This window comes from Anomalospiza imberbis, chromosome 1, assembly GCF_031753505.1.
Source record: "Anomalospiza imberbis isolate Cuckoo-Finch-1a 21T00152 chromosome 1, ASM3175350v1, whole genome shotgun sequence".
Lineage (NCBI taxonomy): Eukaryota > Metazoa > Chordata > Aves > Passeriformes > Viduidae > Anomalospiza > Anomalospiza imberbis.
In genome coordinates this window covers 59413209-59432927 of record NC_089681.1, presented here as the reverse complement: position 1 = coordinate 59432927, position 19719 = coordinate 59413209, and the positions used below count along the sequence as shown (strand labels likewise).

The window sequence follows — 19719 nt, the reverse complement described above, 5'->3', positions numbered from 1 at the left end:
AAAATGATTTGATTCATTTGCGAAAATCTGAATTTTACCAGTAACAGAATTTTCTCCTTTAGGCCTATAAATCCAGGTATATATTAAAAAAGAAGGCTTGTGTTTATCATCTGTAAGAAGTTCTTGTTGTCTTTTATTGCAGAGAGCCAAGTGTAATCATCACAAGAGGAAACAATCCAGTTCAGCAGCAGCCTCAGCAGGAAAGCTGACTGCCAGGTGCATGAAGTGTAAGGATATCTGTGCTGGCTATGTATGCACCAAGGGTTTGATTTGCATTAAAACAGTGCTGAGTTGGAGGAAAAAGAATGGAAGAGAGGACAGGTAGGCACCTACCCCACCACCGTCTCTCTGCCTGCTGAAAAGGTTTGGGTTTCACGGCAGAAACACAAATACAGAGTGAAGGTAAATAATTAAAGCCTGGCATAAAAGGCCAAAGTAATTTCTTGTTATCAGGAGAGTATTTTTTTTTGTGTGTGTGTGTGTAACAGATGAAGCTCATTTTGAAAAATTTAAATGTGTGAAAGCATTCTAGCATTTCTTCCAGTATTGGCAGAACTTGTATTACCTTGGGAAAAAAAAAATTACCCAACACCACTGAGCACATGGGCTTATCTGCAACCTAATACTGTTATTGTAAGGGTTTGTATAGCTCACTTCCTGCCTTTAGGCTTACACAACAGGATATTTAAATTACAAAGACTGAAGAAATGAGGCAAAATGCTCTTGATATTAAAAATTTTCTAGTTGTTCTAATGCCTCATTAAGTGAGTTGCAGAATTTATCAGTAAATACAAGGTCGTTCCCTGAAAAAACTACAGGCAAACTAAAGGCAGCAAGGCAGGTTCAGAGTTTATCAGCTGTCCCTCTACGCTGTGAAAAGCGTGTCACTTATGAGTAGAATGGCAACTACTGCCCTTTGCTACTGTTAACTGTCACTGTTTCCATTGTTAACTTGGTCTTCAGGGTTTAATATCTCACCTGTATCAAATTGTGTCAGGTCAAAACTTGGTTCACAGGTAAGCTGAATGGTACTTTTTTATTTAAACGAAAAAACTAAATTTTATCAACCAGAGCTGGGATGAGGACTATTTTTTTTAAATGATATTATTTTATTGATATTGATATTTTTTCCTGTTCACTTCCCAAATCTGAACACAAACAAACATTTAATTTTTCACTCCCTTGAATCATTTTGTTCATATTCAGTTTGTGTTGACAGAGATATTTTTATCTTGGAGGTCTTTATCTGAGTGGGTTCTTCCTTCTTATGCTTTCCTGATCTACCATCTTGGAGCACTGCAAGAAAACCTCCACTGGGCAGCAGACACATTGGTTTTTTTCTCTGGTGCACGTTTGGGACAGATTTTCTCTTCTATTCACAGTATATTTATTCTCTTTTAGCTGGGTGACTACTCTGGTTATGCAGCCAACTCAAAGAAGGTGCAAAACTGCTTTCGGCAGAGATTGCTGAATGGATATAACCCTTGCTATGTGAGGTACAAATGCCAAAACACAATTCCAAGCACAGGTACCAAGCATGACTGTGCCATGGTTTGCTCTGCCAGGGTCAGTAAAGGTCTCAGGGTATTTCATTACAGCAGTAGTGAGCACAGCTCTCTGAAAGTACTGACCCATTTTGCAGCTACAAGAAAATGAGGCTCAGAGAGAAGAAAACCTGGCTTACGCAGTGAGTGGAGAGTCCTCCTCAAACCCAGTATATATGGCTGCAATTGGGGATCGGATCCAGCAAGGTGCTTTGGGAGCAGGGCAGAGATGTGTTATTCCTGCATCCCTTGCTGCGGCAGCTTCAGAGATACCCAGGGAGAGGGGACCACGGCACACATCACCGTGCTGACAGGGAGGTGCAGATGCAGCCACAGGCAGCCAGTAATTGCCTGGGATTGCGAGCACCCACATCAGCTCTGCTCAGTGGTACAGTCCTTCCCCTCTCCTCACTTACCTGTGCTGCATGGGGTAAAGAGAGGAGTCCTACAAACCCTTGGTAAGGACTAAGTATCCACTCATAAGTGGCTTGAATTAAATTCAACTGGAATTAATAACTGGAGTTCTTAACCCGATTTGCAATAGTGATGAAAAAAAGGCGTTAGTACATGGATGAATGTAACTTGTTTGTGGGTTTATGGGCCCTAAGGTCAGGGAGTGAAGGACTCCACAATAGCTTTGATGGTTACATTCTTCCATTCATATCTCTGATTAAGTTTAAGTGTAAAACTCATGGAATTTCCCATTAACTGTACATCCGAGGAAGCTGCTGAATTGACTTATGCAAGTCCAGATAAGAAATTTAAGTTACACAAACTAGTCACACATCTCCTTGCTTTTGATAAAGCAGAAGAAGGACAGAAATATTGTGTGCTAAGTAAATGACATTAGATGAAGTAATGCCTTCTTTGGACATTTTCCACTTTGCATTTGGAAGTCAGAAGCATCTGGAAAACCACATTTTTTTGAAATATGGTGGGAAATGATTAAATAAGAATGTTCCTGTCAGTCTCTTGCGTGCAAATCTTGCAGGGTCTGGAAATTACCAGTGAACTTTGGAGAGAATTTTACCCTTAATATGGACTAAACACATTTGGTAGTCAAGGAGAAAACACTTGGCTACCAACCAAGCAAATGCTTCCTTTAAAAAATGTTCTAGTGAGCAAGTGAAAAATGAGGTCATTCATGCAAATATCCCATTCACCAGCACTTTTTTAATAACCAGATTATGGATACTATGCCTGCCCTACAGCAGAATGGTATGAACTTAGTAGAAAACTCTTGAACATAAACTTAATGTAGTTATATATTCCTTGCAGAAGCACTTGTGAATTAAGTAAGGAGTGTGCAGAGGTAGTGTTAATGCTCTGGCAAGTAGCTTTCTCCAAAAAAGCAAAGGTGGGAACACAGAAGGCTCCAGCAGCAGGTGTAGAGCCAGACAGTGGGTAGCCAAAACTACTGGCTTTGGCCCAGGTCCCACAGCAGAGCTCCTGGCTGTGACCTCTACAGCCACCCCTCTTTGGTTCCTGCAGCTTAGGGCAGCAGTTCATGTTCAGCTGTTCACACCAGCTTCCAGTTGCTGGCCTCTCACAGACTTGGCACTGGATCCACCATAACATTCACTGGGGTCACAAGGCAGGAGGAGAGCACTTTCAGAGGGCTCCTGGCCTCTCCACAGCCCACTGACCCCTTCTTTCCCCTTATGCCTCATGGTGTCTCTCCTGTGGACTACAGATGTAGATGCTTGTGTTCTGTTAGTTCTACCTGGTGGAGCCTTCAGGGAGTTAAGCACCAAATGGTGAACCTAACTTTCTTAAATTCTGTAATACAAGTAAACAAACAAACCAACACACACTTTACCCTTAGTAACACCAAATGGAGTTTACAGCATACACTCACATGCATCCTTCTTCTCTGGAGAAAACATTGGCTTGGACAATACTAACAGCATCATTCTGCGAGCATTTTTTGGCAGCGTTGTTACCACAGCTATTTTGCAACCTATTATTTTTATTACCCCAACTTCCATCAAAATATATAGGGTCCTGGACTCCTTAGATGATAAAGGGATTTGGCATGAATTGTTCTTAGGGAATAATATCTTAGGGAAAAATACGTGGAGTATTACACAGCAACATTCTTCATAGCAATAAAAGTATGACCGGTGGTATATCTTGCATTGCAAGAACATTGTCATACTAGTGATGTGAAATGCAGATCTATTGCATTTGACTTTATAAAGCATAACCTTTTTATAAAGCCCCTAGGAGCAAACAGGATGTTTGCACCACTGATATTAATGGGATCCTTTGCAATAAAAACAGTTCTTGGGAATTTTTTGAACAGCAGAAGGAATCTAAGAGTTGCTGGCATATGTGATACTGCTTTATTGAGTGAGTACATCTCTGCTTTTGTCAGAGAAGCAAATGAAAATGTAAATAGAAGAAAAAAAAAAAAACAGATAAGGTATTGCTCCACAAGAACGTTCAAAACAAAGAAGTATCTTCCAAATAGCCTCTTCAGGAAGCTAGATAAGTGTTTTAGAATAAAAGTGCTGCTTATTCCTGAATGAGGCACCCACATAGGGAGCTGCTTTAGTTTGGTTATTCTGCAAACAATTCCGATAGCAAAAGCTCTGCCAGCCGGCTTCCTTGGAGAGGAGGGGGGAGGAGGTCTTCACTACATTAGGAGCCTTTTGTTGGTCTGATATGGCTATATTCCCCATCACACTGGTGTTCAGCAGGGTTTCCAGGATAAAACAGAAATCCAAATAGAAATCCAAATACCCCTTTCTGTCTACTTGAAAGTTTGTTCTGATTTGAACAGAATTTGTGTACTTACCAGACAATTGAATAGTGTAGTTTAACACTCAGCCTTTTCTGTGCTCGTTTTAAAACACAGAGGGGGGAAAGCAAGGGGGATTATACTGTAGGAAACAGAGAAGCAAAAGTGCACTGCATATGACTAAAATATCTTCAAATCCTTGCTACAGAAGTTTCTCAAAACCTTGCCGTCTCTAAGTAAGGTCTTTGTTGACATGAGTGCCTTACTTGTTACTGAATGCTCTGGGTTTATTAGCTTTGGAGTTTAACGAGGGAAAAAAGGCAAATGCCTCACAAAATCTGTAGTGGACCAACTTCCCTAACTCACTTCTGTCTTTCAAACCCTATGAAAGCAACAAATGAGACGCTACCTGCAACTTGTTGTTATAAGTCAGGATAATTTTATGCTGATAATTTTATGCTAATGATCCAGAGTCTTTGTTTCAGTCTCTTTGTCTCACTCGAACAAATTCTGTTGTTTGATTTGTGAATCCAAATATGAAAAAAGGAATCATGAATTTTGCGTTATTTATGGGGAAATTAGAAAAATAGCCAATTTGGCATAAAATTGTGCAGGTCTATCAGCAATGAAAGAAATAGTGGAAAGTTTTTGGAAGAGTTCCTGTTCTCAAAATAATTTCCCCCAAAATTCTGCATATTTATTATGAATTATACTGTTGAAAACTACTGCAGCTTCAGATGTAATCATTGTACTTTTACTAATTTTTAATTTATGCCAGTTCAGAAATACAGGCTGGCACACACTGTTTCGGGAGTAGCAGACACACAGCAACATCTTAGCTACCCACCCCAATCTAGTATTTCCTGATTTTACTTTAGGATGTGGGCAGTAGTATGATAAAACTAGGCTAATGACACACATTTCTTATTCGAATGAGATCAAGAAGGTAGAAAAAAGGTTTGGGAGCTTCTGAATGCTGAGTTTTTGTTTGGCTCACTGAAAGGTTAGAAGGCTCTGGCAAACTTTTACTCCAGCCTGTGAATGGATCTGGGTGGATGAACCTCGGTGCAAGTTGCAGCATCTCTGCAGTGAGGCAATAAACTCTGGGATTTAGACTCTAAAGCATCTCTATTTCTCATCTGCAAGTTCCTGTGTGCTTTCAGCCAAGTAAATATCTGATGCTGGTTAACTTTTACTGTTCCTTCTGCTGCTCGTCATTGCTGATCCACATCCGAGTGCTTATGGCATATTATGTTACAGCCAACCAACTAACTTCCTCTCAAACATGTTACTTCTACTCTGTTGCTTGTGATATTGATGGCTGTTTTGACCTTTGCAGTTCTCTAATTACTGAAGCCTTAAAATAGTACACATCAGGTAAAATATTCTCTTTTTGAAGCTCCTTTTTCCTCGCATGCCTGAGCTGAAAGACCATATAAACTAAGATTATTCAACCACTTTAGACCACTGCACAGAATGTCAAGGGAAATTTTGTTAGTGAGGACAAGTGACTGTTTTGTTCCACTTTTACTTTCGAGGTATTTTTCACTCAGCAGAAGATAGTACAATGATGTATTTGCCATGCTATTCCATAAATCAGTTAAATTCTTCTCCTTGCTAAACTCCAGAAATGAACATTTGTGAAACTGTTTTTTTTTTTCTGTAGTCCTTTATTTAAAGTTTGTGTAACAGCCCCAGATAACACATTGCTTAGAGTTGGCAACCAATTTCCCCAGTTTTACCAAGCGGCGCATTCGCTGTAACATCACAGGTCATTTTTAGCTATTGTATGTCTTTGTCTGGTCCAGTCAGAAAAGTGCACAAGCACTCCAGTACTATCAGTTATGCTTGGAGGAACATAAGAAGGGGGAGGGGGAGGGGAGAGGAGGTGACACAAACTCAGAAATACCCTGTTTTTTTTGCTTTGGGAGAGCACAGCCCGCTAACAGCCAGGTCCAGCCTGCCAGAAAATCAGTGTACTGCAGTATTACTATCAGTAGACAGAATGGAAAAACCCAAGCCACAGAAATATACCCTTCCAATGATCTCTGTCTCAAAGGGAAAAAAAAAATCTTAAAAGTCGCATCCTTATTGAATTTGTCTTCCTTGAAATTAATTCTACTTTGTGGCCTAGTTCTTTTTTATTTCTGAACCTATTATGGGCCACATCTGTGGAAGTCTGATCAACTATTCTGAAACCAGCTGCTGCTGAGATTCTTTCAGTTAAACTGAAATTAAGAACAGGTTTGTGGGCTTCCTACCTGCTGTGAAGCTCTGATGTAGTTTATAAAATTACGTATGGGTGACAAAATCTGACTGCCAGGGCTGAAAAAGTTGGTACATTTAGCATGAAACTAAAATAGCCATGTATGCTGAAGCTGTACTTATTTGGGATATTACCTTTTTCTGCTCTCTTTCTCAGTGTCATTGTAAAAGCAATACTGGATAATTCAGTTTAAAAAAATGTGGGTTTGAGAGGATCAAAGCCCAAAAAATCAAAATCAGGCTATATCCTAGCAACTGTGCTGGCGGTAGGGGCAAATATGTAAGACATTAGAGTTAAAAATGTTGATTCTTGAAGAAAGGTCTCCAGATTATTTCTGCCATAAGGGAAAGCTCATTACGTGCCATACATGAGATGATGGAAACAAACACCAGTCATCTTTTATCATTGATGCAATTACACTGATAGCAAGAGGACAACTTGTATGAAAAGAAAGTAAAGAGGTTATGACCACATCCTGACACCTGATACAATTTGTCATCAGATATGACCAAGTTGCTTATTGCTGTTACACATTAATAGACATGTCAGATCGTGAAATATGCGCACCTCTCCGAATGGAAAAATATTTTCAAATCCTTTCAGTAGATTTATGTCTAACTATATTAACAGGGTGCAAGAGCTTGACCTCAATCCATGCAAACCTGGGGTACGCTGTTGTGCAAAACTTTGGTGGGTGGGGGTGTGTTTTCATAGTACAAACTCTGGAAGCAGCCTGACACTGCACAGCTACTGAGGCACGGTTTGAGAGGAGAGGAAGATTGTTGTGGTGCACATCAGAAGTCAATGAATTTAATCCAAGTTTATAAGCTTGTTATTAATTGAAACCATTTTGTTTCAGAGTGGAATTTGTGCCACCCACAGAAACTCTGGAAGCACACCAGTGTTAGAATGGTCCATTTTCACTGGAGTCAGAAATGTGAGCTTCTTTTTTAAAAGCATTACTGGGAATGCTTCTGTGTGGTGATCTGCAGACATAGGTATTAGAGCTGCCTGTGCCTTCCAGTTTGTAACTTCTGCACATGTGCTTTGTATTTCCAGATACACCAAGAAAAAGTCTGGTTTAGAATGTAAAGAGTAATACAAGATGATTTGTCATCAGTTTGTGTGCTCTTTTTTCTGACCAAGCACAGTTTGAGAGCAAAATCTCTGTCTTACATTTAAATAGAATTTCAGACAGAAATTACAGATTTGTAATAACTGAAAATATTAATTGGCACAAAACCTGAGTAACTCTGAGCAAGCACACAGAGAAAGAGACTGACTTCCCTAGATTACATTTCACAGACTCTATTTGTGTATGTGACATGTACACACACACATATGCACACACATATATATGAAACGTAATCCAAACTTGGCTTGTTTGCCTGTCTTGAAGTATTTATCTATGCTTTCAGCCTTGCTTTTACAGAGATGGCCTTTTTCCTCAGTACTCTACCACAGTGTTTCTCGGGAACCTTTTCTTATCTAAACTTCCACCAATCACTCCTAAGGCTAAGTTATGCAGACAAGTCATCGCACAGAATTTCATCAAACTGCCATTTTCCCTAACTTGAGAAAGCCTGGTCCCAAACGCTGAACAAATAATTTATTAGACCATAGCAAAAGTAAATAAATGCTTTCCTGCTCCAAATATTTCATTAGCCAGAATTATTATACATGCAAGTCTATAAATAGTAAAACACGTATTGAGCCATTAATATTGCTGACATTCTCATACAAAATACTGTAATTTAAAGAATTTGAAACTGGAGGACATCTCCTGGAAGATTTCTGGCAATGATAAAATTAGTAAACTGTCTGCAAACAAATTAGTCACCCATGGAAATGGTACACTAGTAACGAATTGAAAATTAAGAACATAATCTCTACCTGAAATTTCTAATGACATTGATGATATTATGCAAATATATCCTGCATATCTTTTGAGTCTATAAATTCGTACACTGTTTCAATTTTGCTTTTAAAACCCAGAAGTGCTGGTCTCAGCAAAAGAAATGTGAGAAAATCTCCTATTTAAAATTACATGGACAGAGGAACTCTGCTGGTGACTTTCCGTGAAATTAATATACCGCTTGATTGTTTTTAAGGTCTCTGCATCTTCTGAATTTTTAATTGCCTTTCCATTAAAGTGGAATACCCCTCCCGTACTAAGCTTGAGATGGGTTCTCCAGTCTTTTCACTCCTGTAGCCTCCTATTTTCTTATGGGAACATGGAGTGTAAGACTGGGCCCTATGGAAGCAAATATGGAAAATATTAAGTATTTTAAGCATTACTCTGTAATGTAATAGAGCAAGCACTGTGTTCTGTACTCTCATGTTTTACTGTCTAAGGAAAAGAATCTGTACAGACTCCGAGAGAAAAGGAGTAGGTCATAAAAATCACATTTTTAGGTAGAGGAGTTGAGAAGTCTCATGCACCTTTCATTGCTCTGACTTGTCAATTTTCACCATATGGAAATTGTTAGCTTAATACTGTAGTTCTAAATACTGCCCAGGAATGCTGATTTATAATGGATTTCTTACTCTTTGTGTAAAGAAATGCTAAAGTACTATATAAACTGTGATTAGAGAATCTACACGCTTGTGTGATAGGCGTGTGACTGGGGTGAATTCTTGAGGCTCAGAGAGGTGACATCTGCCCTGGTCCATTCACAAGTAAATATGGCACCAGTGAACTCGGAATTCCCACAAAATTATGCACTTCTGGAGTAACTGGGAACCCAATTTGGCCAGCAATTGAAAAAGTGTGCAGGAAAGATGCTGATGCATAAGGGACAAAATCCAGACATTCCAGATGCATTATTTACTATTGAGGCACTTAAAGGCACCATATTAATGTAACGAAGCTGCTTTTGAAGAATAGTCAACGTGCATTTTTTAAAGTGTGTCCTCTCTATATTTTGACCAGCTGCTATGCATGTCTAGTTATTTTTTTTCTGTAAATTAGAATTAAATTTGATTGTCCCAAATACATCCCACTCAGCCATTCATGCTGAAAGCAGCAACAATTGTCAATGACCTTTAACACGCCTGCTATACAAATTAGTGCAGATCATTAATCACACATAGCTTACATTTTATGATTCGTGTATCCTTCATTACCAACTTTCCCCTCTCGCTCGCTGTCCCCTACCCCCACCCCGTCCCTTTATTCCGAGGGTTCTTGTAATAAGCACTGGAAAGGGCAGGATTTAAAGCTTCCCCCCCGCCCCAATTTTGTTCTGTTCTCACTGCCGGAGCAGTTCGCGTCCCAAGTGCAAGACGGAGGGAGGGCGGAGCGGGGCCGGTGCGCCCAGGAAGGGCCCGGGGGTGCGGGGGGGGAGACTCCGGCGGGGAGCTCAGAGCCAGGGTGCCCGGGGGCGATGGGGTTCTGCCGGCCCGGGGCGTCAAGAAAACACCGTCCCTCCGTCAAAAGAAGCGCTCCGTGTCAATTGTACGTCATCGCACATTATGAGACAAAGAAAGAAAAAAAAAAAAAAAAAAAAAAAAAAAAAAAGCTCCATCCACACCCTTGATGTCTAGTACCGAGCGTTAAATTAGGCTTCCCAGCCATAGACTAAACACACTCCCCTCGCCTGTGGCACACACAGATTTGGCATGATTAAACCGGGCTTCGTAAACACGCAGGAAAACAAGAATTGAACTTTTCAGCCATGGTGGTGGGGAGGACCAGGAGGGATTTTTGGTTGCTTTTTTTTTTTTTTTTTTCTTTCTAAAGCCATATGGCAGATTGATTTGTTCGGAGGTCTTTCAACTTCCCCAGCGTGGCTGTTGAACAGTATTCCTCTTTGATCTTGATTGAGGACTTTAATGTTGTTGTTTCTGCGCATTTCAATAGATCCATAAATATTTTACCAGTGGAATTCGCCCAAAAAAAAAAAAAAAAGAATAAAAAGAAAAAAATAAAGTTTCTCATAGAAATGCATCTGGGGCAACTCCAGCCCGCACCTTTCGCAGCGGAGGAGGTACGTGGGAACCGGGGCGGCGGTGGGCAGAAGCGCCACTCCGCGCCCGCACAACGCGGCGCTCGCCTTCCTCCTCCCGCTCTCCCGCAGCGGCGGGGGCGGCGGCACCCGCGCCCCAACTTTGCCCCGCGCAGACAATGGTCCCCGGCGTGTGCGTGCGGGCTCGGCACCGGCCACAGCAGCGCGACCGCCGGGGGACGGGCGGCGGCGGCGGCGGCGGCGGCGGCGGCGGCGGGGCGGGCGGGGCGCGGGCGGGGCGCGGGCGCGGCGGGGGCGGTGCGCGGGCGCGGGCGCGGCGGGGGCCGGCGGGGCCGCCCCCCCCGCGCCAGTGGAGCCGCTCGGCGGATCATGTGCAGCGCGGCGCCGCTCGCATGCGGCGCGTGGTTTCACCTTCAGAGCGGCTCGGCGCGCCCTTCCCCGAACGCTGCCGCCGCCGGCCGCGCAGGAGGTGAGGGGCGGCGGGGCGGGGGAATGGCCCGGGGAGCGGGGGGTCCTCGGGCTGTGCTCCTGGGGGAAGAAAAAAAAAACAAAAAACAAAAAACCCTGAACTTCGCGCCTCCTCCCGGGTACGGGGACTGTCCCCCCGGTCATCGGAGCAGCTCCAAAATGGTAACTTTGCGCTGTTCCGCGAGGAGGTCGGGTTTGCTGCAGTGGTGGTGCCGGGGGGTGGGGGAGCCCTGCGGGCTCCGGCAGCCTTTTGGCTTTGTACGCTCCGTCAGGGGCGTTGAGGGGAGGCGGATTGCGATATTAATCCATTAAGAGACAAAGAACAAATTGCCGCACTTTAAAGTAAAAAGCTTCGGCTGAAGAACGTGGGTGATGGGTCGTCGAGCCCCGAGTAGCCACTTCAATTATTAACAGTGGGTTGTTCCCCCCCTTTCTCCCCCCACCCCCGCTAATATTGATCCAGCGTGTGCGTGAAATGCCCGATGTGGGGCTGTGTCCCCCTTGTTTGGGAGTCGCTCTCGGTTCCGTGGCGAGTCGGTCGCTGCGTGATCCCCGTTAGAGAAGTACACAGTTTATCAAAGGAAGTTGGGGGTGGGCGGGCAGAGAAAACAATTACTCACATATAGACAGCGAGGAGGACTCGGAGGACAATGTCTCCGTAGCGATTATTTCCAGAAGAGGAAAAATAGCCCGTTTGATGCGGGTGGGGTGGGGGGAGGGAGGCAGGGAGTTTAATGTACATGTTAAAAAAAAAAAAAAAAAAGAGGGGGGATCGAGAGGAGGGAAGGAAGGGGAGAGAGATAGGGAGGGAGGGAGAGAAAAGAAGAATAGAAATAATGCAGTTCCAGACATTTTGTGCTATAAAAGCTTTCCTCCTCCTCGTCCCTCCCTCCCTCCCCCCATTACTATCTTCGGTGATTATTAGCATAGCGCCGAGTCGCGATCCTAATGCGAATTAAGCACTTGGGCAAGTTGAGGAAAGTTTGGATGGGTAAACTTTGCTATGAGGGAAAGAAGGTGGGGTGCTAAAACTGGCACTACGTGTGGGGAGGCGTGTGGAGCATGACAGCCGGCCGTTGTTTTTCCCCTCAAACCAGCTAACCTCTGCAATTAGCTGCTGGAGACAAACCCAGTGTTTTAAGCCGAAAAGTGTCGGTTTGGAGTCAGCACCATTTATTAGGAGCGTTAATAAGCTCCCATCAGCAGACAGGGATCTTCTGGGGAATGCACATTGTGTGTGCCCACAGCTTATCCTTTACATTACCCCTATAGATACGGAGGCGCTCGGTTACTGGACGTGCAAATATCATTTTGCACGGACTATTTTCGAAACATTAATTCTGTTCTTTATTTAATCCAGATGCAGGGTTCCCCTCCCCCCCCCCCCCCCCCCCGCATTTGCTGCCTTATTGTTGGGTGTACATTTTCTGAAAAGGCGACTGGTGTAACCTGTGGAATTTGAAATGCAAATAAAAGCCTGTGGGAGTTGAGGCAGAACAAATCAGCATTTATAAAGTGAAAAAGATTTAATGTCTTTGAAACCACTGCGAGATTTTTTTTTTTTTTAATAAGAACTGAATCATGACGTCAAGTCGTTTGGGCAAGATTTTTCAAAAAAATTTTTTTTAATGTCTGAAACTCGGGTATGCGAAGTGCTTACAGGAAAAACAGATTACAAGATTAACATCTGTTAACATGATCGTTTATCTCCAGCCAAAAATAGGTCAGTCCTTTCTTAAGGAAACACGATTGCTGGGCGCATGATTAAATAATGAAATTAGGCTGATGAACTCATAAATTAGACGCTGTGTCGACGTGCGTTAGGATCCGACCTGTGACAAAAATATGTAATTCGCGGTCCGCCGGGGAGCGGTGCGGGGTCAAAGTCCCTTTTTGGGGAGAGGCGCAACTCTCTCGCCGCCTCCTCCTCTTCCTCCTCCCCTCGCTCCCCATCGCTGGGCGCTCGTCGCTGCTCCCCCGCTCGCACCCAGCGTCTTCTCCGGCTGGGGAGCCGAACTCTCCCCGCGATCGGAGAAGTTTCCGCGGCGGGGAGGGACGCGGGGGGTGCCGCGGTAAGGGGGGGCTGGGGGGAATGGGGCCGGGCGGACGCCGAGCCGAGCCCCCGCCCGCCGGCAGCCCCGCCTTGCCGGGGCGGCCCTAGCCCGCGGGCCCGCCCCCCGCCGCCGCCCGGCCCGGCCCCGCTCCGCTCGGCCCCGGGGTGTCGGGGCGCGGCGAGGTGGGACGGGGAGCCGCCGTGCCGCCGCCTTCCTGCTGCCCTGCCCTGCCCTAAGCGCACCCCCGGCCCGGCCTCGTTCCTGCTGTCCCCTCGCCGTTCCCCCCGCAGCCCTGGGATCCGGCTTTTTTTTGGAAGTGGGGGCAAAAGTGCCTTTATGGAAAAGCTCGTCGGGCCTGGCGGGGCCATCGGTATTTTGATTTTTGTGGGGTTTATTTTAACATTTTTATTATTTTGAGGCGGATTCGCCGGTTTCTGGAGAGTCTCTCCCCAAAACTGGTGGCTGGGCGCCGTGCTCAGGGCCGGCTCCTCAGCGGCCGGGGAGAGGTCCCAGGAGCCGGCCCGGCGAAGGGCCGCTGCGCTTTGGCCCCATGCCACGGACTTTATTTCATGCTTGCTGCACTAAATGAGTTAACAGCCAAAGGGTTTTTCATTAACTCGACTTGGCAACCGTGTATTTCGTTGGCTTCTCCCCCCACCAGCCCCCCTCCCCAAAAAAAAAAAAAAAAAAAAAAAAAAAGCGTAATTTTAAGCAAAAGCTGAGTGGCATAATATGGGTTGATTTTGATTTGGGAGTTGGGAGGGGGAATCGTTTTCAAAATCTTCTGTCAGATTTCCCTTGTGCCTCCATCCCCGAGCATGGAGTGTGGGTGGGATGATAGCCGAGAATTTTATTTTGTGAGATGGGCTGTGTGTCCTGATTTTTGACCATTGCTTTCCAGCGGTGCTTTAAGGCCTTGTGTGTCCTGGACCAAGCAGGAGGATGCTGACCCTGTGGCAGGGCAGTGACCTTCAGCTGCCCCCTGTCAGCCCTGCGAGAATGTATGGATGGGGCTGGGGGGAGTGTGTGCGCGTACATGCTGGGGAGCTGGGTGCTGCATGCCGGGCAGGTGCATGCAGGGCCAGGAGGGTGTTGCGGCAGGTGGATAGGAGTGTGTGGGCACAGATGCAGGGCAGGGATGGGGTATGTTGCATTGCTGCATGGGAGCCAGATGTGTGTGCCTGTAGGTCCTGCTGGGGGTGTGTATGCACGGCAGAATGAGGCTCACATGGCTGCGGGGTGGGGGAATGCTTCATTGCGTGCTTCAGGTGTGTGTGTGTGTGTGCGCTCCTGCCCCCGTGTTTGTGGCTGTGTCCTGTGGGCACGTGTGGGAAGTAGTGCATGTACTTACCCCCCAGGCTGGCTGCTGCCAGTGGGCCATAAATAACAGCATTGGCAGAGATGTTGGCTGTTTTAGGGGGGGAGCAGTGCCAGGGAGGGGTGTTGCTGATGAGAACAAAAGTTTCATGTCGGTGGGGAGTATGTTGGTAGTTTTGCTGTAGTAGTTTGTCCGTGGCAGCTGGCTGGAGGAGTTGTCTGTCAGTGAATGTTGTTGCTTTGTTTCTCTGCCAAAGTGTCCTTCACTTCTGTCACAGCAAACCCACCATCATCAGCCTGGTCATCTGCTACTCTGTGCACCCCAGCTTTGTCCCACCAGGGTGGGTACAGTGGTTTTTGGAGCTTTCCCCTGTTGAAACTGGAAGCTGAAGTTTCATAGGGGCACCTGTGGTGTAATTAGTATCAAGGTGCAGATATTCCAGGAGACATCTTCAGTTTCACAAGAGCAGCTGCCATAGCCATCTTAAGTGAACTCTGTATAATAAAGTAATTTGCGTGGGGCTCTGTGTTACTGGCGCAAGCACACCTTTACTAGCTCCTGGTGTAAAGTGGTTTTTAGTTATCTCTGGAAATTCTTGCCTGGGGTTTGTTTTCAAGCCTTTAGTTCCTATAAAGCTGAGTGGTGTTGAAGTGACACCTAGTTAGTGATAAGTACTGTGGAGTCTGTGTGAACAGTAGGCCATTATAGCCGTTCCTCTAAACTCTTAGATTGATATGCAAAGATAGTGCTTACATAAAGGAGAGAAAAAATAAAGCATCAGTGAGAATGACATTGTCCTAAGGAATGATCTAAAACATGTTTAAAGAGAGGAGTGGTCTTGTCAGCACAGCACCTATCTAAGCTTAGCACGACCTTCTAAACTCCTGTACCAGACAAATTATGTTTTAGTCCCTCCATGAATGCGAACGACTATTTTTCTCTGTGCATCATAGAAAAGAGTTTACATCACTAGGATGAAATCTACCTACTGTTACTTGCAAGTGCCCTCAATAACTCTTATCTGCCTAGAATGGAGCAACATTTTGTAGATTAAAGTTTTCCTGTGGCAATGACTAATGTATTTACTTTAAAAAATAGGTTCATATTATGATTTTATAATTGGTCATAGTATCATGCTGTCACCAAGATTTAATAATAGCAATTATCAGTACAGAAGCGTTCATTGAAGGGGTTGGAAACGATTGTGCCATTGTTCTGAATCTCTGCCTGTTGAATTGATTGTCATTTTAGCAAAGGAGGATGTTTATGTCTTAACATCTTACGGATCACCTTCAGAAGCTGGGCTGTTGGCTTCAGTTGACTGAAAAACGCATAACCTTTAAAATGCACCCTGCTGTGGGTGCTTACACCAGTGGGGGCAGCCTAGAAGAGTATCCTCATAGAAATGGTGAACTCACCAACTTTTGAGAACTTTGGGCAGTCTGTTTATTGGGATTTTTTGGCTAAGGTCTTTGTGTGCAGGTGACTTAAAGAGTTATCTGTAGTTGCTTATAATTATTGTCTTATATAGTTTTATATATTATATATATTTTTATAATTACCAATAAGTATTATCTGTCTACAGTTACCTATATTTAAAGTTATCTATAGTCACCTAGCTATAGTTCTCTGTGATTAAGATCTGATGACTTCTGTGCTGAGGTCTCATCTAATGAAGGGTACCTATATTTAATAAGATCCAAAACCTGTCAGCTTTGAAAAGCCTAACTTCTGCAAAGGCTTCAGTTCGTGCCAAGAACTTACAGGACTTCTCTGGGTTACATGCAGTATGCAGAATGATCCAGTGCATAAGCTTTCGAAGAGACCAGTGATGAAGTCTGTATATGTGTGCTTAAACTGGAAATCTGGGTTTGACTATGCTGTTTCTTAAAGTCATCAAAATAGAAAGCTGAAATGCAAAGTGATTGCATTTTGCAGGGAGCAACTTGTCCAAGCTTGCAAATTTCGCAAGAAAAGTGCCTGTTTTAAGTTTTTGAGATGCAAGTATGAATTTATAGATACATACCTTTTAAGACTGAATGGGCATTGGATTTCTGCACAGAAAGGAGAAATGGACTTACTGCTGTTTTTCAAAACCATGTGATGTTCTTTAGTTGGATAAGAGCATGTACAACCATCCTAAAAATAGACTTGTTGCTTATGAATCCACTGCTGACCCATAATGAGCACCTTTCCACTCCCATTGACCACTGGGAGTTGCATGAGGGTGATTCTGGGTGGAATTACAGTTTATATGCATATCTGAAATCCTTAATTATATTGGCAATTAATCAACTAAAACTTCAAATTGGTCATTTTTTTACCTCTAGCTATAAGCTTAATCCAGATACCTAATCACAGAGTGGCAAAAAAAAAAAAAAAAGAAAAAAGTCACATTTATTTGATTAGATATCTACAAAATAAATATTTGAAACTTGGAGCAATGTTGCTTTTTCAAAGCAGACATCTTACATGCTGCAAATATTTATACACTTCAGTGCTAGAATAAAGCTGTTCTGACTCAGACACTGAAGGCAAAATTCTGTTTTTCAGTTACCCACTATAACTGCACAGAAATTCTGTACTGTACTCAGGATTTAGGATGACTTAACAGATAGCAATATTTCTTGGTTGTCACTTCTGTGTTAAAAGTAAGTGGGACTTCCTCGTCTTTTCCAGCAGGAACGATTCTAGTAAATACTATGTTAGTGAGCCCACATTAAATCTTGTGAGTGGATTATGGTCCAGGTAGTTAACGCTGCCACTTAGGCTTTCATTAGGATGATGACTTCATTACAAATGTTTACTTTCATTACCTAACTGTTAGTCAGCAAATGTTTCGTCTCTTGATCTGCTGAACCTGCTTTGCCATTTGAAGCCAGCAAGCTCTCTTTTTTTTGGTGTGATGATTACTCAAAGCTGGTTGTTCATTTTTTGATGTTGTTTACATCTTGATTACCTGGAGAGGCCCATCAGCGTTGTTGCACACTTGGTGTTAGCGGTTTCTCCTTGCATTCCTGAAACTGCATTATGGCAACAGTGCTTGTGCAAAGGATCATGGAGTATTAAGTGTGTGTTCCGAGATTAAATTAGCGCACGGATGGACAGAACTTGCATTTCTCAAGTTGCTACCAAACAATTTATTGCCTAGTGAGTTCTAGCAGGTCTCATAGCAGTAGCACATATCTGCTGTAAGATAAGTTGTTTATTTACCACTCCCAAGTTGTGAGCTAACACTGCTCATGGTGTCCATGGCAGGGACACTGGGACAGGGGCTGCTGAAGACTGGTCTATAAACAGTTTCAAGTCATGGAAGAACAAAGGTTCTTTTCTGTGGATTCAAGACTGCTTGCGTTCTGAGGACTACTTAAAATTCATTTTTGCTAACCTTTCATTTAAGCGAATGCTTATGGAAAAGAATTAAATTTTTATCAACAGGATATTGTGTTGCTCAACGCTTGTTCAACAAAATCCACATTTCATTATGGGTTGTTGCAGAAGCTGTAGGCCTGGCATTACTGTTGTACTGTTGTGGTAAACCCAAGGTAACTTTAGTAGGGTGGCTCTGAATTTACAGCACTGGATGTGGGGATGAATTTAGCACACAGCACTTAGCACCTAATTAAAGCTTATAGTATTACATCCGTAATCAGAGCACTCTTAGAATCTCTAAGAAATTACTTTTTCCTTTGTCTACTCTTCTCCTTTTTCTTTCTTGCCATTTTACTGTGTGGTGTTGGGAGCTTGCTTCTCCATGTTGGGGCTGTCGTATTTATGTCCCAAAGGAAATGCGTTCCAGCAGTGTACTTCAAATTGAAAAGTAGAAGAATTTTGTGGCTCCCTAAATCTTTAAGGCTGGTTTCTAAAATTATCTAGCTTTTAATCTTCTTTTCAAAGTAAAATAAAAACTACAAAGCGTATGTAATTACAATTTGTAGCTATTTTTAGACTCCTGACATGTTTCATTTATAGTATAATGATAAAAACAAATAGCACAGCAGCTAGACAGACAATTTTCAAACCAACAGCATCCACTTCAGCTACCCTATGTGTATTTCATACGTGTTTCCGTTGGGTTTTTTTTTCCTTTTTTTCTTTTTTTTTTCTTTTTTGGCTGGGAGTGTACTGAAACTGTATGTGTCAGTACATGCTGGGGGGTGCAGAGAAAATGAGAGCTGTGTCTGTCGGGCAGGTCCTGTTGTGAGTGTTTGCTGAAAACCGGATCATGTGTCAGTGAGTTTTAATGTACTGCACACACACACAGACACACACGCATGCATGCTTTGCTTTTCCGGCAGGTATAATAAAGGAAGAACGGTGAGTTGGCTCGTCACTATTTTTATGCTGCATAGAAATGCTTGTGTTAGCTTATTATGGGGGTAAAGCTGACTGAATAGTAATTTTTCCTTGTCTTTTTTAAAAAGATGGTGAGCAGGGAAGTGGTGTTAGTTTTCAGTAAAGAAAGAGGAAGAGAAGCTGGTGGAAATTGAGGTGTTCTAGTCACAATTGTAGCCTAATTTTAAAATGGTCACGTTTACTTATTTAAAAATAGATTTGGGAATGAAATTAGCCATGTTCTTTGTTTTTAAAAGGGTAACGTGTGCGCACTCACCATATGGTAGCATTTAACCCATATTGTATTAGCTGACAACAAGTCACATTTATTCTCTGATTTATTTCAGTGTTTCAGAATGTTCTTTTTCTGAAATCTAGTACAACAAAAGATGCATTTAGGATTGTGCAATGCAATTATCTGTAGTTCTTTTGCCTCACTGTTAAAATGATACCAGGTTCATGAGTAAGCAATATTTTTCCTTTATGAAATAATTTCCTTAAGAAATAGTCACTCTCTGAATGTTGAAATGGTTTGCGGGAAGAGTTATGAACAATAGCCAGTGGCACGGTGTGTTGTAAAGGATTGCTGGGCGAGGTGTTACAGTCTCTGCTGGCTGAAACTAGAGCTCCTCTTTTGATGGTTGAGTATGTGCTTGCAAAGTCTTTCTCTCTCTCCCCCCCCCCCCCCCCCAGTCTTTACACAGAGGTCGCTTAGTTGTCTATTCTAATGGATGCATTCTGGCTGCCTTTGTGGTAGACTGTGAGGCACCTGCATTGGTGAGCTGGTAGCAGTATTGGCAGCCACAAGTATGATAAAACTATGAATCAGGCAACTTAAGGACTGACTTAAACTATGCAGTTAGGGAAATAAGATATCTTATTTTCCCTTTGGATTTGGATTTCCCTGGGAGTTGTATTTTAGGCTTTATTTCCCCTCTGCCATCCTATCTATGCACGTCTTTGGAGTTTCAGGAGCTGAGACAAAGTCCCAAAGTGTGCAGTAAATATGAGTTAGCCCCATAC

The 19719-nt window shown here is 43.3% G+C and overlaps 1 protein-coding gene across 5 annotated transcripts in view; it reads left to right on the top strand.

Annotated features, from left to right (window-relative positions):
* Positions 1-10851: 10851 nt before the first annotated feature.
* Positions 10852-19719, top strand: part of ZNF516 (zinc finger protein 516) — a 98749-nt gene continuing 89881 nt past the window's right edge. For 3 of the 5 annotated variants that reach the window (XM_068193886.1, XM_068193839.1, XM_068193848.1), the window contains exon 1: positions 10852-10990. The gene's annotated coding sequence lies outside the window, so the exon portion shown is untranslated. Of the gene's footprint in view, positions 10991-11077; positions 11152-11232; positions 11355-19719 lie in introns of those variants that run through there. The other 2 variants (XM_068193857.1, XM_068193866.1) reach the window with 2 other exon arrangements.